The following is a 14,844-nucleotide window of genomic DNA, read 5'->3' as shown; positions in this document are numbered from 1 at the left end:
AAGGACTCTGAAGAAAAAACTAAGGGAAGCTAAATTACAACAATCCAGCAAGCACCTTTCAGAAATTTTCGAACAAGAAGAGGAGATGGCAGCCGAAAATAATAATAATGCAAGGAGGATGCTTGGTGACTTTACTGCACCTAATTCCAATTTACATGGAAGAAGCATCTCCATCCCTACCATTGGAGCAAACAATTTTGAGCTGAAACCTCAATTAGTTTCTCTGATGTAGCAGAACTGCAAGTTCCATGGACTTCCATCTGAAGATCCTTTTTCAGTTCTTAACTGAATTCTTGCAGATCTGTGATACTGTTAAGACTAATGGAGTAGATCCTGAAGTCTACAGGCTCATGCTTTTCCCCTTTGCTGTAAGAGACAGAGCTAGAGTGTGGTTGGACTCTCAACCCAAAGATAGCCTGAACTCTTGGGATAAGCTGGTCATGGCTTTCTTAGCCAAGTTCTTTCCTCCTCAAAAGCTTAGTAAGCTTAGAGTGGATGTTCAAACCTTCAGACAGAAAGAAGGTGAATTCCTCTATGAAGCTTGGGAGAGATACAAGCAACTGACCAAAAAGTGTCCTTCTGACATGCTTTCAGAATGGACCATCCTGGATATATTCTATGATGGTTTGTCTGAATTAGCTAAGATGTCATTGGATACTTCTGCAGGTGGATCCATTCACCTAAAGAAAACGCCTGCAGAAGCTCAAGAACTCATTGACATGGTTGCTAATAACCAGTTTATGTACACTTCTGAGAGGAACCCTGTGAGTAATGGGACGCCTCAGAAGAAGGGAATTCTTGAAATTGATACTCTAAATGCCATATTGGCCCAGAACAAAATATTGACTCAACAAGTCAATATGATTTCTCAGAGTTTGAATGGAATGCAAGCTGCATCCAACAGTACTCAAGAGGCACCTTCTGAAGAAGAGGCCTATGATCCTGAAAACCCTGCAATAGCAGAGGTGAATTACATGGGTGAACCATATGGAAACACCTATAATCCCTCATGGAGAAATCACCTAAATCTCTCATGGAAGGATCAAAAGCCTCAACAAGGCTTTAATAATGGTGGAAGAAATAGGTTTAACAATAGTAAACCTTTTCCATCATCCACTCAGCAACAGACAGAGAACTCTGAACAAAATACCTCTAATTTAGCAAACTTAGTCTCTGATCTATCTAAGGCCACTGTAAGTTTCATGAATGAAACAAGGTCCTCCATTAGAAATTTGGAGGCACAAGTGGGCCAGCTGAGTAAAAGAATCACTGAAACCCCTCCTAGTACTCTCCCAAGCAATACAGAAGAGAATCCAAAAGGAAAGTGCAAGGCCATTGAATTAATTACCGTGGCCGAACCTGTAAGGGGGGTTAAGGACGTGAATCCCAGTGAGGAAGACCTCCTGGGATGTCCAGTGTTCAATAAGGAATTTTCCTCTGAGGAACCAAAGGAATCTGAAACTCATCTAGAGACCATAGAGATTCCATTGAACCTCCTTATGCCCTTCATGAGCTCTGATGAGTATTCTTCTTCTGAAGAGAATGAGGATACTACTGAAGAGCAAGTTGCCAAGTACCTTAGTGCAATCATGAAGCTGAATGCCAATTTATTTGGTAATGAGACTTGGGGAGATTAACCTCCCCTGTTCACCAATGAACTGAATGCATTGGATCAACTTAGATTGCCTCAGAAGAAACAGGATCCTAGAAAGTGCCTAATACCATGTACCATAGGCACCATGACCTTTGAGAAGGCTCTATGTGACCTGGGGTTAGGAATAAACCTCATGCCACTCTCTGTAATGGAGAAACTGGGCATCTTTGAGGTACAAGCTGCTAAAATCTCATTAGAGATGGCAGACAATTCCAGAAATCAGGCTTATGGACAAGCAGAGGACATATTAGTAAAGGTTGATGGCCTTTACATCCCTGCAGATTTCATAATCCTAGATACTGGGAAGGATGAGGATGAATCCATCATCCTTGGAAGACCCTTCCTAGCCACAGCAAGAGCTGTGATTGATGTTGACAGAGACGAACTAGTCCTTCAATTGAATGAGGACTCCCTTGTGTTTAAAACTCAAGGTCATCCTTCTGTAAACATGGAAAAGAGGCACAGTAAGCTTCTCTCAAAACAGAGTCAACCAGAGCCCCCACAGTCAAACTCTAAGTTTGGTGTTGGGAAGTCTCAACAAAGCTCTGAACATCTGTGAGGCTCCATGAGAGCCCACTGTCAAGCTATTGACATTAAAGAAGCGCTTGTTGGGAGGCAACCCAATTTTTATTTATCTAATTTATTTTCATTCTTGTTGTTATTTCATGTTTTATTAGGTTCATGATCATGTGGAGTCACAAAATAAATAGAAAAATTGAAAACAGAATCAAAAACAGCAGAAGAAAAATCACACCCTGGAGGAGGATCTTACTGGCATTTAAACACCAGTAAGGAGCATCTGTCTGGCGTTCAACGCCAGAACAGAGCATGTTTCTGGCGTTGAACGCCAGAAACAAGCAGCATCCTGGCGTTCAGACACCAGAAATGCACAGTGAAGAAGAGCTGGCGCTGAACGCCAGAAATAAGCATCTGGCTGGCGTTCAACGCCAGAAATATGCTGCATCTGGGCGCTGAACGCCCAGAACAAGCATCAATTCGGCGTTTAAACGCCAGAATTGTATGTAAAGGCATTTTACATGCCTAATGGGTGCAGGGATGTAAATCCTTGACACCTCAGGATCTGTGGACACCACAGGATCATCTCAGGATCTGTGAATCTTATAGGATCCCTACCCACCTCACCCTCTCTCTCTCCATTCATGGTCATCCCTTCTGTTTTCCATTCACCACTTACATCCATACACACATCCCTCCATCTCCTCCATATCTTCTTCTTCTTTTTCTATTCTTTCTTCTTTTGCTCGAGGGCGAGCAACATTCTAAGTTTGGTGTGGTAAAAGCATAAGCTTTTTGTTTTTCCATTACCATTGATGGCACCTAAGACCGGAGAAACCTCTAGAAAAGGGGAAGGGAAGACAAAGGCTTCCACCTCCGAGTCATGGGAGATGGAAAGATTCATCTCAAGGGTCTATAGCTCAGTGGTAGAACATGTGGCTGCAAATCAAGAGATCCTTGAGATACCTCAGGGGATACATTTTCCTCCACATAACTATTGGGAGCAAATCAACACCTCCCTTGGAGAATTAAGTTCCAATATGGGACAATTAAGGGTGGAACATCAAGAGCACTCCATCATCCTTCATGAAATTAGAGAAGATCAAAGAGCAATGAGGGAGGAGCAACAAAGACAAGGAAGAGACATAGAAGAGCTCAAGGACATCATTGGTTCCTCAAGAAGGAAACACCACCATCACTAAGGTGGATTCATTCCTTGTTCTTACTTTCTCTGTTTTTCGTTTTCTTTATGTTAAGTGTTTATCCATGTTTGTGTCTTATTACATGATCACTAGTATTTAGTAACTTTGTCTTAAAGTTATGAATGTCCTATGAATCCATCACCTCTCTTAAATGAAAAATGTTTTTAATTCAAAAGAACAAGAAGTACATGAGTTTCGAATTTATCCTTGAACTTAGTTTAATTATATTGATGTGGTGACAATGCTTCTTGTTTTCTGAATGAATGCTTGAACAGTGCATATGTCTTTTGAAGTTGTTGTTTAAGAATGTTAAATATGTTGGCTCTTGAAAGAATGATGACAAGGAGACATGTTATTTGATAATCTGAAAAATCATAAAAATGATTCTTGAAGCAAGAAAAAGCAGCAAAGAACAAAGCTTGCAGAAAAAAAAAATAGCAAAAAAAAAAAAATAGAAAGAAAAAGAAAAAGCAAGCAGAAAAAGCCAAAAGCTCTTAAAACCAAGAGGCAAGAGCAAAAAGCCAATAGCCCTTAAAACCAAAAGGCAAGGGTAATAAAAAGGATCCAAAGGCTTTGAGCATCAGTGGATAGGAGGGCCTAAAAGAATAAAATCCTGGCCTAAGCGGCTAAACCAAGCTGTCCCTAACCATGTGCTTGTGGCGTGAAGGTGTCAAGTGAAAACTTGAGACTGAGCGGTTAAAGTCAAGGTCCAAAGCAAAAGAAGAGTGTGCTTAAGAACCCTGGACACCTCTAATTGGGGACTTTAGCAAAGCTGAGTCATAATCTGAAAAGATTCACCCAATTATGTGTCTGTGGCATTTATGTATCTGGTGGTAATACTGGAAAACAAAGTGCTTAGGGCCACGGCCACGACTCATAAAGTAGCTGTGTTCAAGAATCAACATACTGAACTAAGAGAATCAATAACACTATCTGAACTCTGAGTTCCTATAGATGCCAATCATTCTGAACCTCAATGGATAAAGTGAGATGCCAAAACTATTCAAGAGGCAAAAAGCTACAAGTCCCGCTCATCTGATTGGAGCTATGTTTCATTGATAGTTTGGAATTTGTAGTATATTCTCTTATTTTTATCCTATTCGATTTTCAGTTGCTTGGGGACAAGCAACAATTTAAGTTTGGTGTTGTGATGAGCGGATAATTTATACGCTTTTTGGCATTGTTTTTAGTATGTTTTTAGTAGGATCTAGTTACTTTTAGGGATGTTTTCATTAGTTTTTATGTTAAATTCACATTTCTGGACTTTACTATGAGTTTGTGTATTTTTCTGTGATTTCAGGTATTTTCTGGCTGAAATTGAGGGACTTGAGCAAAAATCAGATTCAGAGGTTGAAGAAGGACTGCTGATGCTGTTGGATTCTGACCTCCCTGCACTCAAAGTGGATTTTCTGGAGCTACAGAACTCAAAATGGCACGCTTCCAATTGCGTCAGAAATTAGACATCCAGGGCTTTCCAGAAATATATAATAGTCCATACTTTGGCCGATTTTAGACGACGTAAAAGGGCGTTGAACGCCAGTTCTATGCTGCTGTCTGGAGTTAAACGCCAGAAACACGTCACGAACCAGAGTTGAACGCCAGAAACACGTTACAACCTGGCGTTCAACTCTAGAAAGAGCCTCTGCACGTGGAAAGCTAAAGCTCAGCCCAAGCACACACCAAGTGGGCCCCGGAAGTGGATTTATGCATCAGTTACTTACTTCTGTAAACCCTAGGAATTAGTTTAGTATAAATAGGACTTGTTACTATTGTATTAGACATCTTTGGAAGATCCTGGATTGTAATTTTGATCCTGTGATCATGTTTTGGGGGCTGGCCTCTCGGCCATGCCTGGACCTTTCACTTATGTATTTTCAACGGTAGAGTTTCTACACTCCATAGATTAAGGTGTGGAGCTCTACTGTTCCTCATGAATTAATGCAAAGTACTACTATTTTTCTATTCAATTCAACTTATTCCGCTTCTAAGATATTCATTCGCACTTCATCATGAATGTGATGAACGTGACAATCATCATCATTCCCCCACGAACGCGTGCCTGACAACCACTTCCGTTCCACCTTAGATTGGATGATTATCTCTTGGATCTCTTAATCAGAATCTTCGTGGTATAAGCTAGATTGATGGCGGCATTCATGAGAATCCGGAAAGTCTAAACCTTGTCTGTGGTATTCCAAGTAGGATTCTGGGATTGAATGACTGTGACGAACTTCAAACTCGTGAGTGCTGGGCATAGTGACAGACGCAAAAGGAGGGTGAATCCTATTCCAGTATGATCGAGAACCTCAGATGATTAGCCGTGCTGTGACACAGCATTTGGACCATTTTCATAAGAGGATAGGATGCAGCCATTGACCACGGTGATGCCTCCAGATGATTAGCCATGCAGTGACAGTGCATCGGACCATTTTCACAGAGAGGATGAAAAGTAGCCATTGACAATGGTGATGTCCTTACATAAAGCCAGCCATGGAAAGGAGTAAGATTGATTGGATGAAGACAGCAGGAAAGCAGATGTTCAGAGGAACGAAAGTATCTCCATACGCTTATCTGAAATTCTCACCAATGATATACATAAGTATTTCTATCTTTATTTTCTGTTTATTTATTATTTATTTTCAAAAACTCCATAACTATTTTATATCCGCCTAACTGAGATTTACAAGATGACCATAGCTTGCTTCATACCAACAATCTCCGTGGGATCGACCCTTACTCACGTAAGGTTTTATTACTTGGACGACCCAGTGCACTTACTGGTTAGTTGTATCGAAGTTGTGAATGAAAAACAATTTATTAAGACGTGCATACAGAGTTTTTGGCGCTGTTGCCTGAGATCACAATTTCGTGCACCAGTAGGGTACCCCAAAACATAGTTTCTTGGGGAAGAAGTCATTATTTTGACCAAGCAACTCTGTAGAAACTAACTATCATGCAAGGAGTATTTACAAGAAAAACTAACTACATATGCAATGTACTAACTACTAAGCAAAAGATGAATCCATGGGTGTTGAAAGGAAGAGATTGTTTCCCATGGAGATCGGTCGAACGACCTCCCCACACTTAAAATTTAGCACGGTCCTCCGTGCTACCAACAATGCGCAAAGGACGGTCGGGACCGGAACCTTCACCATCCCCTCCATCAGAGCTCCCATCACTTCGGGTTCCTCCATGCTAGTGGTAACACAATGCAAAAGCTTCTTGATGTGAGTGTATCGGCGTTGGTTGCGCCGCTCATATCTATCAATCTTCCGGTGTAGATCTTCTATCCTTTGATGTGTGGATCTTTGCCGTGGTGGTGACGATGAGGTAGAAGGAATAGTAGATAGAAGGGTTATGTCAAGGCTTGGGTTGTTCATGGGAAGATGTAAGTATTTTCCGCTTGGGACCTGGTGACATGTCACCATGTCATGTTTTTCTATGCTTTTTCATTTGTTTTCAATAGGTTTTATGCACTTTCTTGAGCCATAAGCAAGCCAATTGGGTAGATTTTCATGTTTCCTTTGATTTAATCAACCATGTATGAATTCATGCTATTTCATGAGGTTTTATGCTATAATTGTCACATATTATGAAAGAATGAATATCTCATGATTTTGAGCATAGCTTTGATGTGTTTGGTTGATTAATGATAGGTGAAGAAAGCTTGGAGAAAGGTTGAAGCAAGAAGGAATGGCTAGGAGGAAGAGAGGACAAAAAGTTTGAGCAAAAGTTTGCCTCAAACTTTAGCTCAAACTTTTGGAATAAGTGAAAATGAACCAGGGAGCAAAAAGCTGGACCAAAAGTTTGCCTCAAACTTTTGTGCAAACTTTTGGGCAAAAAGCTGGAGCAAAAGTTAGCCCCTAACTTTTTGGCTAACGTTGGCGCATGAACAACACACCCTGGAGAGCAAAAGTTTGCGCCAATGTTAGCCTCTAACTTTTTGGCTAACGTTGGCGCCACAAGGCATACAAGGGGTATACTTCCAACAAGAATAACTTGAGCTACAGAGCTCCAAATGAGGTGATTCAAAAAGCAATGGAAAGTAGAAATCGAGAGCTTTCCAAGCATATATGGCACTACATGGTGGACACTAAAATTAAGGGAGAAAACTGCCCCGCAATGAGCATAAACGAACATGGTGGCAACCTGCAGTGAGGCCAACTGACCTCTGCACCTTCGACGGAGTATAACTCGAGCTGTAGAGCTCCAAATGATGTGCTCCCAACAGCATTGGAAAGTAGACATTCAGGGCTTTCCAACAATGTATAATAGTATGGTGTGAACAATGCGTTTGAGCCTCCAGAACTGGCGTTTTCGACCACGTTTGAGGCAAACTTTACCTCAAACGCTGCACACCAAAGCCAACAACCTTGTCCTCTTCAAAGGGGCATAACCTGAGTTGTAGATGTCCAATTGAGGTGATTTTAATTGGGTTAGAAAGCTGACATTCAGAGCTTTCTAACCATATATAATAGTCTATAGTGGACATGAAATCTGCAACGTTGACAAGCAGACAAAGTAGTACCCCAACATGAGTGTGCAAGGGGAGGCCAACGTTGGAGCAAAAGTTTGACCCCTAACTTTTGCCCCAACGTTGGTATCAGCAAAAGAGGGTGGCTGATGTGAAAAGTTGGAGTAAAAGTTAGCCTCAAACTTTTACTCAAACTTTTACTCAAACTTTTAAGATTCACAACCCGGTTCACATTGGTTCTCTCTCCAACTCCAAGAGCAATCAACCAAGGCCTCTATCAACCCAATTCCATCAAGAGCAAGGGCCCAATTGACACCACTCAAAGGCACAAGAGATAGTTAGAATAGAAATTTCATTTTAATTGTAATTTGTTTTGAATTTCATTTTCATTTTGTAAAAATGCCTATATAAGGCATCATTCTCATTTTAGAAAGTAAGCCCGAATAGAGAGGAGGAGAGGCGAGCTCCACTAGGGAGCATGAGAAATACAGAACTCTCTCTCTTTAGTTTTTCTTTTTATTTTAAATCTTGGGTTGAGAATTGAAGAAATTCTGTTTCATTCTCACTTTGAGATTTCTCTCTGTTTTCCTCTTCTGCAAACTTTCAGTGAATTGCAATTTGAATTAAAACTCTCTTTACTGCTTTCATCTCTATTTCTTCTGCAAATTGTTTACTGTTGGATCAAGAAAGGAATTGAGATCTAGACTTGTTTTCTAGTCTCATTGATTCCCTGAGATCTTTACTTGTCTTTTTAAATTTCACAATTGAGCTAAGCTACTTTCTGTTTTGATCCTTCAAGTGACTCTCTACTTCTGTTTGAATTTCCTGCACTTCTGTTCCTCCGTATTTTACATTTGAGCTACTGTGATTTGAATTTAATTTTCTTGCACTTTAAATTTCCTGTCACTTATTCTCAAGATCTCTTTGATTGTTTGCTTTATTGCCTTCTTTAATTTTCAGCACCCACTCCCCTTTAATTTCATGCAATTTATATTTCTTGCAATTTAAAATTCATCTATTTTACTTTCTTGCTCTTTAAGTTACTTGCAATTTTACTTTCTGCACTTTATAATTCCTGCAAATTTACATTCTGTTGGCTTCAATTGTCACTCAAATCACTCAATGTTAGCTTGACTAAACTAATCACCCACTAAAGTTGCTTGATCCATCAATCCCTGTGGGATCAACCTCACTCCCGTGAGTTTTATTACTTGATGCGACCCGGTGCACTTGCCGGTTAGTTTTGGGTGTTTTGGAGAAATTTGTTTTTCCGCAAAATATCTCATCAGGACCACATCGCCCTTAGCCGGAATTATAGCCTTCGTGTCCATATCTTCCGAAGGAACACTCGCAGCAGCAACTAAAATAGATACCAAATGCTGGAAATGGCAAATTGCCATGGGCGTGGACTTGTCCCATCGCTTGCTTGACAAGAAGCGGAATGTTCACTGGTCTCTCCGTGAGAATACACCAAACAAGCAAAGCGAGATCCGCCGTGAAGAACGACTTGTGAGTGCTAGGTATCACATAGTGGGATAGAAACTGGGCCCAAGCTCTAGCTTCTACAGTGAAGAAGCGAGCGTCAATGCACTTGGGTCTCATCCTGAATCGACCATGGGTCAAAAATGTCTCTGGTTCAGCAATGACTCGGAGGATCGAGTCCCAATCAAATCCAAACTTTTCTCGCTGACGTAAGACCTCTTGGTAGCCATCCATGTCACTTGGTACTGGTAAGACATTAAGCACATGCTGAATAGCCTCTTCTGAAACTGAGACTTGCTTCCGATGCACGTACACCGATTGAAGAGAGGGAAGATGGTAGTTAGTGTAGAACTCAACCACCCACGAGAGGTTGACCTCTTGTGGTTTTTGCAGAAGAAACTCTCATCCTCGCCGTTTAATGCGGGGTAGAATACAAGGAGCAACCTTGTCCGGCGGAGCGAGTAGATGCTCGACATGATAGTTCCTCTCAAGCATGGAGGGAAACACAAGTTCACAGAAGCAGTTAGGGAATCTTGAAGAATTCTTTGCCGGTTTGCTCTTCTCGTTTTCATCAATAGGAGCGGGTATTTTTGCCTTCTTAAATAGGGGTTTGGCTCCTAATGAAGAGTGCACCTTAGAGTTCGACCTTTGGGGTGTCCTTCTTGCGGCCGATTTCCTTGAAGCTTTCTCCTTGCCTTTCTTGGTGGCCATCCTGAAAAAGGAAGGGAAAAAGGAAAATATTCAACCCAAAGAATCATATCAACAAAAACATACAAGTGAAAGATAGTGCCCAAAAGAAATATTACAAAAAAGTAATCATAGAGACATGGATCACACACTTGGCATGGGATGCAAGAGAAGGAGAGCATACAAAATGGCATGAGAAGAATAATCTCAAGCATCCATAACAAAGAGCAAGTCATGTTCAATGAGTATCTAATTAGCAAGTGATAAGCAAAGTGGACTCAATACATTTAGAAGAGAGCAAGTAAATGAGAAGGAGGCACCAAATTGAAGATACATGATTAAAATAAACCAAAATAGCATTCGTGCATTTCCTCGAACACTTGGTGTGTAATTATCAAGCAATGAGCAATTATGAGATACTCAACCAACTAGGAGCTCAAAATGAAACATCAATCATCACACAACATCACTTACAAGACAAAGACAATGAGAGACAACAAGAAGATCTATCAAAGCAAATTAAAACTCAAATTCAACATCCATGGAAGAACAAGAAAAAGGAAAAGTAAGCAAATAAAAAGCAAGTAATATAATCATGTAACTAAAATAGAAAATAAGTAAACAAACAAGAAAAATCTAACTAGAAAAAGAGATTATGCAAAGAAAGCAATAGATGAGATATGGAAGAAGTAGAACCTTAAGAAGGATAAGAGAAGAAAGTGAAGTTCTCTTCTTGTGAGAATGAGAAGGAGAGAAGAAGTGTAGGGCCTCCGGAAGCAGTGGTGGTCGCCGGTAAGTAACCAGAGATGGTGGTGGTGGATTGTGGAAGAAAAAGGAGAAGAGAGGTGATGGAGTAGGAAGAAGAAGAAATAAATAAGAAAGAGAGGTGGGAGTGGGACAGAACAGGGCGTGCATGCGCACGGTGCGCTGGCGCGTCAGTGAGGGTTGGGCAAGAGACGCGTACGCGTCAATGGCACTGACATGCGAGTGTAGCTGTGCCCCTAGCATAGGATTGGCACAAAGTTGGCCTAAGTCTCGGGTAATTTGTACCAGAGTTGGCATGCAGCACAGGCGCGCGGACGTGTACAGTGCGCGGACGCGTGCCTGAGTGGATTGGCAACCGGCGTAGATGCGCGCAGTGCGCGGACGCGTCAGTATGGGCACAGGCTAGGCACAAGTGTGGCACAACTCTCTAGTTTTTGTACCAGGGTGTTTATGTAGCACCATCGACATGCGCGCACAGTGCGCTTGCGCGTCGATGGTCAAATTGCAAGGTGCGCGCGCGCGGCACGTACACTGACGCATGGGTGCCTAGCACGAAATGGGCACAAAGTGTGCATGACTCTCGGGTTTTTAACCCAGGAGTATGAAATGCACCATCCGCGCGTGCGCGGAAAGGGCGCTTGCGCGCAGATGCCCGTTTTCCTTGCTTTTTGCTTCTTTTTTTTCACACAACATAGAGAAAAGCTATTCTAACACATCTTTGGCAGGTGTTCAAGCTAGGATTCAAGAAAACACTCATAAACTCATGCACCATTCAAGACAAGGCATTTTCTCTAACTTCAATAATTCATCCATACCAAAGTGATGAAAACTATATGAACATCCTATCTATCTAACAAGATCAACAAAACTAGCAATCCTATGCAATCAACAACATCAAGAAGTCACAAAATTCACAAGAAGCTAAAGCTAAAAACAAGATGGTATACACAAGGAAGATCTTACCACGGTGGGGTGCCTCCCACCAAGCACTTTTTTTTTAACGTCCTTAAGTTGGACGCTCAGTCGCTTAAGCTTCTCCTCCTCTAGGTGCATCCGTTAGCAGGAACCTCTAGCTCTTTTGGGAGCTTGTAGCCATGGTACTTCTTCACTCTATGTCCATTCACCTTGAAAGTTGCTTAAATTTTAGGATCAAACAATTCCACCACTCCATAGGGCTTTATCTCCTTCACCTTAAAAGGTCCTTCCTACATAGAACGGAGCTTGCCAGGCATGAATCTAAGCCTCGAGTTGTAGAGGAGAACTTCATCACCTTCTTGAAAATCCTTCTTCCGGATGTGATGATCATGAAATGCCTTAGTCTTTTCCTTGTAAATCCGGGCATTCTCATATGCTTCGTTCCTCAAACACTCGAGCTCCTCTAGCTGTAATTTCCTGGTCACTCCTGCCTTTGTTGGATCCATGTTGCACTGCTTTACCGCCCAATAGGCTTTGTGCTCGATTTCTACCGAAAGGTGGCATGCGTTACCATAGACAATCCGGAAGGGACTCATCCCTAACGGAGTCTTGTAGGCCATCCTATACGCCCACAGTGTATCTCCTAGCCAGAAGCTCCAATCCTTCCTTTATGGATTGACCACTTTCTCCAAGATTCTCTTGATCTCCCGGTTGGACACTTCCGCTGGTCCATTGGTTTGTGGATGATAAGCAGTGGCAACCTTATGCAATACCCCATAGCGCTTAAGCAATGCCTCTACTTTCCTGTTATAAAAGTGGGATTCTTGGTCGCTCACGATTGCTCGTGGCGACCCATAACGGCATACAATGTGATTTCTAATAAAAGAAACAACGGTATTGGCGTCGTCAAGGCGGGTAGGTATGGCTTCTACCCACTTTTACAGGTAGTCAACTACTAACAGAATATACAGATACCCACTTGAGTTGGGAAACGGTCCTATAAAGTCAATGCCCCATACATCAAATATCTCACAGAACAACATAGGTTGCTGAGGCATCTCATCCATTTGGGACGTGTTTCCCGACTTCTGACACTGATGGCAAGACATACAGAACCGGTTAGCATCCTTGAATAAGGTTGGCCACCAGAATCCACAATCCAACACCTTTTTAGCTGTCCTTTGTGGGCCAAAGTGGCCACCACATTCGGACGAATGGCAAGCTTCAAGAATAGATTGAATTTCAGATTCCGGCACACATCTTCGAATTACTTGGTCCACGCCCCTCTTCCACAAGTGAGGGTCATCCCAAATATAGTATTTGGAATCACTCCTCAACTTGTCCCTTTGGTTTTTAGAAAAGTTGGTAGGGAAGATTTTTGCAACCAAGTAGTTTGCCATTGGGGCAAACCAAGAAAAGCTATTCGACACAGCATGCAAACTATCCAATGGGAATGAGTCATTGATCGGAAATGGGTCAAATTTTAAATTCTCAAGGCCGCCTAAATGATTCGCAACCAAGTTTTGAGACCCACTCCGGTCCCTAATCTCAATGTCGAATTCTTGTAAAAGCAAGATCCAACGTATGAGTTTAGGCTTTGACTCATTCTTTGTCAATAAGTACTTTAAAGCTGCATGATCCGTGTATACCACAATCTTGGACCCTATCAAATAAGATCTAAATTTATCTAAAGCGTGAACAATAGCTAGGAGTTCCTTTTCTGTAGGGGTATAGTTGGATTGTGTTGCATCCAGTGTTTTAGAAGAGTAAACAATGACATAAGGGAGTTTACCATCGCGCTGTGCAAGCGTGGAACCTACAACATGGTTTGACGCATCGCACATTATCTCGAATGGCAACGTCCAGTTGGGGCCTCGCACAACCGGTGCTATGGTAAGAACTCTCCTTAGCTCTTCAAATGCTTTCACACATGCACTGTCAAACTCAAAGTCCACATCTTTTTGGAGTAGGCACGACAATGGTAAAGCAATTTTGCTGAAATCTTTGATAAAGTACCTGTAAAATCCTGCATGTCCCTAAAACGAGCGAACCTCCCTCACAGATGAGGGGTGAGGTAAAGTGGTGATAACATCGACCTTGGCCGGGTCTACCGAAATGCCTTCATGAGATACTACATGTCCTAACACTTTACCTTGCCTTACCATAAAGTGACATTTCTCAAAATTCAAGACAAGGTTAGTATCAACATATCTAGATAAGACCTTGGCCAAGTTCTCTAAGCAACAATCAAATGAAGTTCCATAAACACTGAAGTCATCCATAAAGACTTCCAGATAATTCTCCATTAGATCGGAAAAGACACTGGTCATACACCGGTAAAAAGTAGTAGGTGCATTACATAGTCCAAATGGCATCCTTTTGTAGGCAAAGGTGCCAAACGGGCAAGTGAATGTGGTCTTTTCCTGATCTTCAGAAGCAATGTGAATCTGGAAGTAACCAGTAAATCCATCAAGAAAGCAATAATGGGATTTACCCGCCAAACGGTCCAACATTTGATCAATAAAGGGCAAAGGGTAGTGGTCCTTTCTTGTAGCGGCGTTCCATCTCCTATAATTGATGCACACTCACCACGCATTTTGTACTCTCTTGGTGACCACTTCTCCATCATCCTTTTTAACCGCAGTGATGCCCGATTTCTTGGGAACAACCTGGACCGGGCTCACCCATTCACTGTCAGAAATTGGGTATATGATACCCGCATCAAGTAGCCTAGTGACCTCCTTCTTTACCACATCAAGGATGGTCGGGTTGAGCCTCCTTTGCGGTTGCCTAATCGGCCTAGCTCCTTCTTAGAGAAATATACGATGCATGCACTTGCGAGGGTCAATCCCTACAATATCAGCTAGGCTCCAACCAATTGCCTTCTTGTACCTTCTTAGAACATCTAGGAGCTTTTCTTCTTCTTTACTCGAAAGCTCACTAGCAATAATGATCGGAAACTTTTGGTTGTCCTCTAAGAAAGCATACTTCAAATGAGATGGAAGAGGCTTCAGTTCACTTTTTGCCTCAAGCTGAGGTTCCTTTTCATCAAGCTCACGGAGTTCATTCTCAACAACTTTCTCTTGTTCATCCTCTTGGTCATCCGTCTCTTCAACAATATAGTAGCACAACTTGTTGTGGTCTTCTTC

At 41.9% G+C, this 14,844-nt stretch overlaps 1 non-coding gene across 1 annotated transcript; it reads right to left on the bottom strand.

Moving 5' to 3' along the window:
- Positions 1-482: 482 nt before the first annotated feature.
- LOC148545958 (small nucleolar RNA R71) lies at positions 483-590 on the bottom strand. Its single transcript, XR_015900780.1, has one exon. It is a non-coding gene; the product is annotated as a small nucleolar RNA R71 (small nucleolar RNA).
- Between the last annotated feature and the right edge of the window lie 14,254 nt (positions 591-14,844).

Source organism: Arachis ipaensis, chromosome B9 (genome assembly GCF_059453495.1).
Source record: "Arachis ipaensis isolate K30076 ecotype BB chromosome B9, ASM5945349v1, whole genome shotgun sequence".
Classification (NCBI taxonomy): Eukaryota; Viridiplantae; Streptophyta; class Magnoliopsida; order Fabales; family Fabaceae; genus Arachis; species Arachis ipaensis.
Note: the sequence above shows the minus strand (reverse complement) of the source record. Positions and strands in the feature narration are given on the sequence as shown.